The sequence below is a fragment of the Trifolium pratense genome, linkage group LG5 (assembly GCF_020283565.1).
Source record: "Trifolium pratense cultivar HEN17-A07 linkage group LG5, ARS_RC_1.1, whole genome shotgun sequence".
NCBI classification, from domain to species: Eukaryota; Viridiplantae; Streptophyta; class Magnoliopsida; order Fabales; family Fabaceae; genus Trifolium; species Trifolium pratense.
This window is the reverse complement of record NC_060063.1, coordinates 45,323,963-45,333,283: the sequence shown is the minus strand read 5'-3', so window position 1 is coordinate 45,333,283 and position 9,321 is coordinate 45,323,963. Positions and strand designations below refer to the sequence as shown.

The 9,321-nt window shown below is 33.0% G+C and overlaps 1 long non-coding RNA gene and 1 pseudogene across 1 annotated transcript; both read right to left on the bottom strand.

Moving 5' to 3' along the window:
- Positions 1 to 2,253: 2,253 nt before the first annotated feature.
- On the bottom strand, positions 2,254 to 3,920 carry LOC123884472. Its single transcript, XR_006800809.1, has 3 exons — positions 3,634 to 3,920; positions 2,626 to 2,798; positions 2,254 to 2,338 (listed from the first exon to the last, which is right to left on the bottom strand). It is a non-coding gene; the product is annotated as an uncharacterized LOC123884472 (long non-coding RNA).
- A 123-nt stretch (positions 3,921 to 4,043) lies between these two features.
- LOC123886768 lies at positions 4,044 to 8,803 on the bottom strand (annotated as a pseudogene).
- Positions 8,804 to 9,321: the final 518 nt, after the last annotated feature.

Below are 9,321 nucleotides of genomic sequence, written 5' to 3'. Positions count from 1 at the left end.
CTTAACTTTATTTATTTTTATTTTTTTTTTGAAAAACCTGCGTTTTTTTTTATATATATTTTAAATCTTTTTTTTTTATTAAAAAAATCTAACCCACAATGCCAACAATATAACATAACTTGCATCAAGAACATAATACTAAAATTCAACATCCATAGCCAAATTCAAATTCAACATTCAACATATATATAGTAATAATGTCATTAAAGTACAACCACATTGTAATCCAAAATACAAAACATCATAATAATTAATACTAATCCATCCAAAATACAAATTAAAACATCATCATAACTAGTCCATTGTAACTTCACACAAACCTAGCTAGCTCCTAATCTTTCTCGTCGGCATCATCATAATCTACCTCGGGATTATATAGTTGAAGAAAACAAGTTGCCCAGCGGTCTCGCAAATCATACAACTCCTCCTCAGTTAATGTCGTGGGATCATTGAACACCTACAATATGTAAATAACATAATTCATATGTAAACTACAACATGTTAATTAATGTATGGTAAATGAATCAGCATAGCCATTTTTAGTGAACCAGCATATAGCACAAAAATTGTGAACCAGCATAGCACAAAAATTGTGAACCAGCTGCTGAAGCCAAAAATTACAAAAAGGTGGGCCCAATCGTAGTTCAATCCGGTTTAATCTGATTAAACCAGTCTGTAGTCTAACTAGGATCAAACCAACCAGTGAATTAGCCGGTTTCTGGTGGTTCAACTTGAACCGACCAATTTGGTCCTGTTTTAAAACATGGCAACTGTTTCAGCCATATTTGATTGTGATTTTTCACAATATTGCGACACATCCATGGTTTAAAACCTTGTAGATAAATGCAACAATGATTGTTGAGAAATAAAGAAAGAAAAGAATGTGTTTGAATGATTGCTTACCAGGTGCAATGTAGCCGTAAGAACCAACAACTGCAGACATTGATTTAGACTTTGAGATATCAATTAGCTTGGCCAAACCGAAATCACCAACATAAGCTTCAAATTCATGATCAATAAGTATGTTATTGGACTTGATGTCGCGGTGAATAATCCTAGGCTTGCAATCATGGTGCAAATAAGAGAGTCCTTGTGCAGTTCCTAGAGCAATCTGAAACCTGGAATACCAATCAAGACTAGAGGAAGATTCGTCATGAAGTAACTCTCCCAAACTACCCTTTTCCATGTACTCATAAAGTAGCATATTTGAGTCACTGTAGTTGCAGAAACCATATAATTTCACAATATTTCTATGCCTTATTTTTCAACAGTTTCCAATTTATATTGAGACCAAGAACCTGCAAACTTGAACAGTTTCCAATTTCCTTTGGTATAAAACCAGAGAAAGTGTTTTGAGACAGGTTAAGGTGAAGCAAGTGAACCAAACCACCAATGCTGGAAGACAAAGAGCCAGAGAGATTCATTGCATGCAAGTCAAGAGATTCAACTACTGGATCGATGTCATTGTTGCATATGACACCTTTCCAACCGCAAGGTGTTGAATCACTTGAATTCCAATTCTGAAGATGATTGTATTTGTCAAACAATCTCACTTTTATGTCCATAAGATATTTTCCATCTGCATTAAGCTCTTCAGATAGAGAAAAAACAAGAGTAAATATCAACAACATCACAAACAATGCATATACATTCCTCTCCATAGTTGCACATGCAAATTATGCACAAGGTTCTATTAGAGGTGAAGTGCTTACTATTTTTATTTTTTCTCTTGGAAGAAAAAAGAACTGAAGAAGCACTAGAAGATTCATTAAAACAAACAAATTTTTAAGGAATATTGAGATCAGAGGAATGACACTTGCCATAATATTGGGAAGGTACATAGAGTGTTGTGGAATCAATTGGCAACATGCTAAAATAATATTGATTAATGGTAAAAATGGATTAGATAGCATATAAGCATATTGATGATTGGTGGACAAATGAAGCATTCAAAGATCCCACTTTCTAAGCATTCAAAGATCCCAGCACAGCAGCCTATATATCATCACCGAAAAAAAAAATTGGAAGTCTAATCCTATTGTAATTTTTGATGTATTCCAGTACCAATATGTATATTCTATATCGTATTCTAGATATTCGACATGGGATGTTATACATTGGCTGTTTTTCATTCTATTATGATCTTTTCCATTATCACATATAACCTTTCCTGCATAAGTATAATTAATAATATTTTACTTTATAAATCCATTATGTATTAAGTTGATCCATTAAATCAAACAAAGAAGTTAAGAGTCTTACATTCAGCAATAATGCAGTGTCCAGGGCATAAGCATCCTTAAAAGTCACATATGCAATAGACTCATAATCACTGGATCTGCATCATTATTAAAAAAAGTCATTTTTTCAGTTAGTTCCAAGAATCTACGACGATACTATAAAGTAAATTAATTTTTCTACCATCTAGGCCTTCCAACTTACCACAAGCAATCCTTTTATTCAATAGCAATATGAAATAAAGTCAACTCAAGACTAAATCAGGAACAAATGCAAAAGAATTTTCAATTTTGAACATTAAGCAGTACCATGCACATTAAACTCAAAAGGTTTCATTTTGACTTGCAGAAAATTTATCAATCAGTAATTAAGGTCAAGTAACATTACCTTATTACGTCGACACGCTCAATTACACCACAGTATCCAAAAAAATTGTGTACATCAGATTCTGTAGCTCTTGGAGATAAGTTTGTAATTGCAGCAGTATAACCACCAGGATACATAATTGTCAAGTGATCGAAGATTCTCAAAATGGAAAAACGGAACCAGATTCCACAAACCTGCAGAAAGCAAATCAACTCAAGTCAAAACTTTGATACCTGATATGAACAACAAAAGAGAGTGATTCTGCAAGAAACATTTATGTCAATTAAGAAACTGATAATAAAAAGGAACATGTCTTTTCCTTTGATTGCTTCAATTGTGAGACAATGCATTGTTACAACACACAATGAAGATATGCAACAGACCAACTTTGCCGTGAAGGATATGAAACCTTTTAAATATCATTTAGGAGCAATCACTTAAATGAATCACTTAAACTTTTAAATACCTTTTAAATACCTTTTAAGATATGCAACAGACCTTTTAAAGTATTGGTTTCGTACCCGATGGGAAACCAATCACTTAAATGAATCACTTAAACTTTACCACTAAACTTTAAATGAAATAAATCACTATATACCAACATTATGAATTCACTGAAACTTTAAATGAATCATATTTCAAATTAATCACTTAAACTTTACCACTATATACCAGACAAAAAACTTCAAATTAAAATCAGATAAATCACTGAAACTTATTTCAAATGAAATCATATTTCAAATGAATCATATTTCAAATTAAAATCACTGAAACTTCAAATGAAATAAACATTATACCAGATAAATTATAAACAACAACAGATTTCCACCATATATACCAGACAAAAAATCATTGCAACTTTAAATGAAATTTAAAAAATGTGAAAATAACAGTAACAAAAAATAATACAAGCAGAAAAGGAAATCACGAAACACAAAGAGCTAAAACCAAGTAGAACACAAAGAAATCAGGGAAAGGAATCACGAAAAGGAAAAAATTTAAAAACGATTAAAAAAGAAAGAAGAGTACCTGAATCGATGTGAGAGGGAAAGACAAGGTTCCGTTCGTGAGAGTAGAGGCCGGAGAAAGCTTCGATTTGGAGTTCGATTTGGGGTTCGATTTGGAGAAAGCTTCGATTTGGAGTTAGATTTGACGAGTGAGAGAGAGGACGACGGCGCTTAGGACGACTGCGAGCGAGTGAGAGAGAGAAGACGAATGAGATAAAGGTCGACGGCGCCGGTAGAGGTAGAGGTCGACGGCGCTAGGGTTGCATCGCGAGAGAGATGGGTCGTTCTTAGCGTTTTGGTTCTTTTGGTAGTCTTAGCGTTTAGGGATATCTGATTGTGTTTTTTTACACTTAGCGTTTTTTTGTTTTTTTTTAGTCTTGTGAGAGAGATACTCATCAGCTGATTGGTTCCAAAAAATATTATTATTTTTTTTTATTCAACTTGACTTGTTACATCTGAGGCTAAATATGGCCAGATATATATATATTTTAGATAATTGTCGCCATAATTACAAGATTGCCACCGCGTTTAGTTATGCTTCTGGTATATTGAAGTCAGATGTAAAAAGTCTTGTCTATATATTTTTTACATCTGTGGATATTGAGATCAGATGAAAAGACTACTCCATATAGCGTTTTACATCTGAGATATGTTCGTCAGATGTAAAAAGCTTAAGTAATATGTCATATTTGTACTAGTGAAAAGTACATGATCTGACATCATGTTGACTGAAGTATCTCCATTAACATTAAACCACAAAAACATTTCATCATTAAAGAAACTTGATATTTTGATGCTTTCACCAGAACTAGTTTCCAAGTAACACTTATATCCAAAACATCCACCATATCCCATTTTTCCTTGAGAAAGAACCAAGTAGTAGACAAAACCCAACAATTTAGGAGGTAGTTCAACACTTACCACAGTTTTTGTAGAATGGTAATGGAAACAATCTTGAACTTTATCACTCATAGTAAATAAGAAGCACCAAATACCACTTTTTAATGTATGGATTCTATATAAACTACATTGTCCACGGATGAATCACCTTCAAATTCTGATATTGAAGAAAATAGTCTTGCTCCAAGTTCAATCCTAACAATGGCATCTTTTAAAAGAGTTTCATATGAAGGTGGATCTAATTTTATGCAGTTAAATAGCAGAATGCCCCAACGCGATTTTTCATATGGTTCCATTGTTGCACTCGACAAAGTCTGAAGAGATTCACATTCCCATATACGGAGGAATTGAATAGATTGTGGAAGTGAAGATATGGATTGAAGCATTTTACATTTACCAAAACCAAGATATTTGAGTTGGGGAGGATACCTAATGGTTTGTGGCAAACTTATGATGGCACAATCAAATAGTACTAAACACTCTAATGACGATAACAAGGAGATATTCTCCGGAAGTTTAAACAAGCTTTGAAAATCGTCAAAAATTAAACATCTTACACTCAGAAAGGCCGGGATAGGCAATACTTTATGCAAGGTGATCAAAATGTCACATTCATGTTTCCTTAAGTCAAGAAGCCAAATCCCATCGGCAAAATTTTCAGGAAGATCCATGAGATTATCACTGATCGGAAAACAACATCCTCGAAGATTTTTCATATGCAAAATTGATGATGGAAGCTCATTAAAACCCCGCCATCCAAAAGTCAACCATAATTTAATTGCAGAAGCAATACTAGGCACTAATGTTACAGAGAACTATTGGAGATTGATGCAATCCCAGGCAGAGAATCCTTTGAGAGATGGTGAACAAGTGATGCCGGAAAGGCTCTTTAGCGACGTGCATCCACTCACGTTTAAATATTCCAGCTTCTCAAGAGAGAAAATTGATGGATCAACATGAGGCAATCTTTCACAACCAATAAAATCTACATTTTTAATATTTGGAGCACTAGACAAATTTGGACACTCTATTAGATGTATCGATCCCCGAAGATCAAGTATCTCTAAATTCGGCAAATTCTGCAACAATATATAATGGAAGGCAACATTTTCTTAATGTTGGAAATTTCAAATTTTTAGTTTCATTTTTTTATTTAAAAATAAACTTAACTTCTATCAAAAGAAAGTTGATATATATATATTGTAATAGATAAATGGATGATGCATACCAGTACTCCATTCCAAAGTTTTTCCACATTGCTGTGTCGTAAGGAAAGCTCCGCAAGCATCTCAGGACAAAATGTTGACGGCAGGGACTTCAATGGAAACCTATTATTTGTCAATACATCATAGATTTCCTCAGGGTCCCACAATCTACTGTGTTGTCCAGGGTTTCTGATAGATTCGGCGCGAACAATTTCTCTACCTATGTCTTGTATTAGGTCGTGCATTTGTATGCAATTGTTTAAAGTAATAGTTATTAGTGTCTTGTCTAAAAGGCTTCTTATTCCAATATCTGCAAAAAAGGGAAATGGATTCCCTGCAGTCACTATTTGACTGCAGGTGAATCTCAGCCATCCATCTTTAAATCTGAACCCATCAAAACTTAATCTAAAGGTGTGCAAAACATGACTGCATGAATGCATGGATATTTTGACTGCACTGAATCCTGGTCCGCAAAAAAGCCACAAGCATCTAATATTTTTGTTTCTTTGCTTCTTCCACAACCTTTGTAAAAACATGCAATGTCTAGAAATATATTTTTCTTTGTTAAATCCAATTCATCATAACTCAATCTCAACACCCTTTGAATTTATGCATTGGAAACCTCCATCAGTTTAGCAAGTGCACTATCCCATTCTTCTTTACTTTTGGAATGTAGAAATGATCCTAAAACTTTCAAAACCGAAGGAATACCTTTGGCATAAACAACTGCTCTTTTTTTTTGCTTAACAAGAAAAAAAGAAAAAAAAAACTGCTCTTTTTTATTAAAAGCACTTAAGCTGAAAAGTCTAAGGGAGGTTCATTTTCTGGACTTCATAAATCTCATCAACTCCTCCACTTATAAGTCCATCTTTGTTCCTCGTTGTCATAATGACTGTGCTTCCGCCTCTTAGCCAACCATGACGGACACCAATCAAGTTTTCTAAAAGTTTTGAAGAATTCAAACCATCCAATACAACAATAGCTTTCATACCTCTGAATCTTCTCATAACAATAGAGGGTATTACTTTGAGTAAGACAGCAATGCATGGGATATTCTTTTGATTCACTGACCTTTGGAATAATACATGGAATTAGTCTAAGGTAAATAGAAGGAATTCAATATATTTTGTTTTGATTAACCAAGAGCTAGTATAGAAACCATATTCACGTGAGGGTATTTGCAAGGAAACTAAGGATGAAGGTGCAGCTCAATTGATTAAATGGCAATACATGATGAGAAGATAAAAGAACGCATGGAATTAGTGATAATCAAGATGCTTGATGTACTAACTGATAGGGAATTAAATTCTTTAATTTTTCCACTAGTCTGACGTGAATAGAATAATAAAGGGAAGGATGAATGGTCATAGAAATCAAAGGTTACAAATATTACTTAAGTTCTATTATTTTGGTCTGGTCACTTATATGACTTAGGTACATTCAAATGCTACCACTCACATAATTAACCACATGAAAATAATATCATACGCTTAAATAGATTGATAAAATAATATATATAAAATAGTTAAAAACATATCTAAAAAGAATATATATATATATATATATATATATATATATATATATATATATATATCTAATAAAATAAATATAAAATATTGGGATGTTACACTTTTGTTCCCCAAAGTGGATGAATAAAACTCTATTTTGATCTCTATCTCGGTTGTGATATATCCCTTATTCATCATCCTCATTCATCTTCTTTCTTCTTTCTTGGTAGTTTCTGCATAATTGTAGTTTCTGTAAAAAATCAGTCTGTGAGGTTCATCGGCTTGTCTTGAGCCAAGGCCTGTGTGTGTGAATCAAAACTATAGTGTGTTTTGATATTTTGCTGCGCCAACAATGTGGGGCATTTTTTAACAATGTGGGGCATTTTATCAAACAAATAGTGTGCATCACATGAGGACTCAATATTTACTCAAACATGGTTTTAACCCAACATGATCAATTTATTTATCAAACTGAGTTGGAGTTCCTGCTAATAACTCGATACTCCATTTCATGATTCATTTCACCATGTTCTTCATATTTACATAAAAGGGATTGTATAACCAAAATATTAAATGAGTGTGGTTTTTTTTTTTTTTGCAGATATAGGTATAAGACATCTTTTAGATAAGGCTCTGATCATAAGAGTTGACTTTAAAAATTGCATACAAATGTGAAATGTATGACTTGATAGAAGAAATGGGAAAACAAATTGTTCGCCAAGAATCTCTTAAAAACCCGAGACAACTATTGAGGAATTAATCCCAAAACAAAGAACACAGAATAATGAAAGATGATTGAAAAATGAGAGAAGATGATGAATTAGAATAAACAGAAATTGAATAAAGGAAAAATAAAATCTTATATATTGTATTGAGTTATTTACAAATGAGAGATTACAACTGTTTTTATACACAAAAATGCAATGTAACTGACTTAACAATTTGTCAGCTGTAATCACTAACTAACCGCTAACTACTAACTAAGAAAGTAGAAACGTGTATCAGAATCAAAAACAGAGCTTCATAGCCTCTTATAGTTCAGAACCTAACAAGATTCCACATTAGACATTAATAACATCGTCCTTTTTTGTTTTATTTAAATGTAAATGTATGTCATCTTTGATTTTGATAGAGATTTGTAAAGGGCAATCCCGGACAAGGGATTTTTTTTGTAGTAAAAGTGATTTAAAACTTCATGGCTGGTGCGATTCAGACTGGGCTAACTGCCCTTTAAGTTGACGATCAGTCACTGGTTGGATAGTGCAGCTCGGTGACTCTCCTATTTCCTGCTGAGGTTGAATATCGATATATGGCAACCACTACATGCGAGTAAAAATGGTTAAAAGGGATCCTTTCCAATATGGGGGTTATCCACATTGCGAAAAATCCGATGTTCCATGAACGCACCAAACACATTGAAGTTGACAGTCATTGTGTCCAGAATGAAGTTTTGAAAAATAATATTTGTCCACTGTATGTTTCTACTACTACTCAACTCGTATATATTTTCACGAAAAAATTGGGGAAAGCACAATTTGATGAATTTCTTCTTGGCAAGTTGGGCATTAGAAATCTCCATGCTCCCAGTTGAGGGAGGGTATTAAGCTATATATATCTACATTTGGCAACTAGTTGAATAATTAGGTAAATTCGATTCTGTAGTAGTCATTCACAGCTGGATAGTAATTAAGCTCATATACATAGTAGTAATAATATCAGAGGCACAATCTTAGGAGAAATTGTAGGTGTCATACTTTGTGTCATACTTTGTATATAAACAACAATGCTATGAGTAATATAATTACTATAACCAATTATTTACAGAATGACAAAGATATATGAGAATGATGAGAATGATTAATAGCCTTTAGATCAAAATCAAAAGGTTGAAATTAAAGTAAGTTTTAAACAACACATGTAGACAATTCTCTTAATACGACCATTTTCCACCCAAATCTTGGTTTTTTAATCATAATAGAAATCTAATCATAATATAAATTTGGAAATTAAAAAGTTCACCCAAAAAGAGGTATTCCGTTTATTTGTTATAAAATAGATTACAATATATCTTGAGATTTGCAGGATTCTTATCGAGTC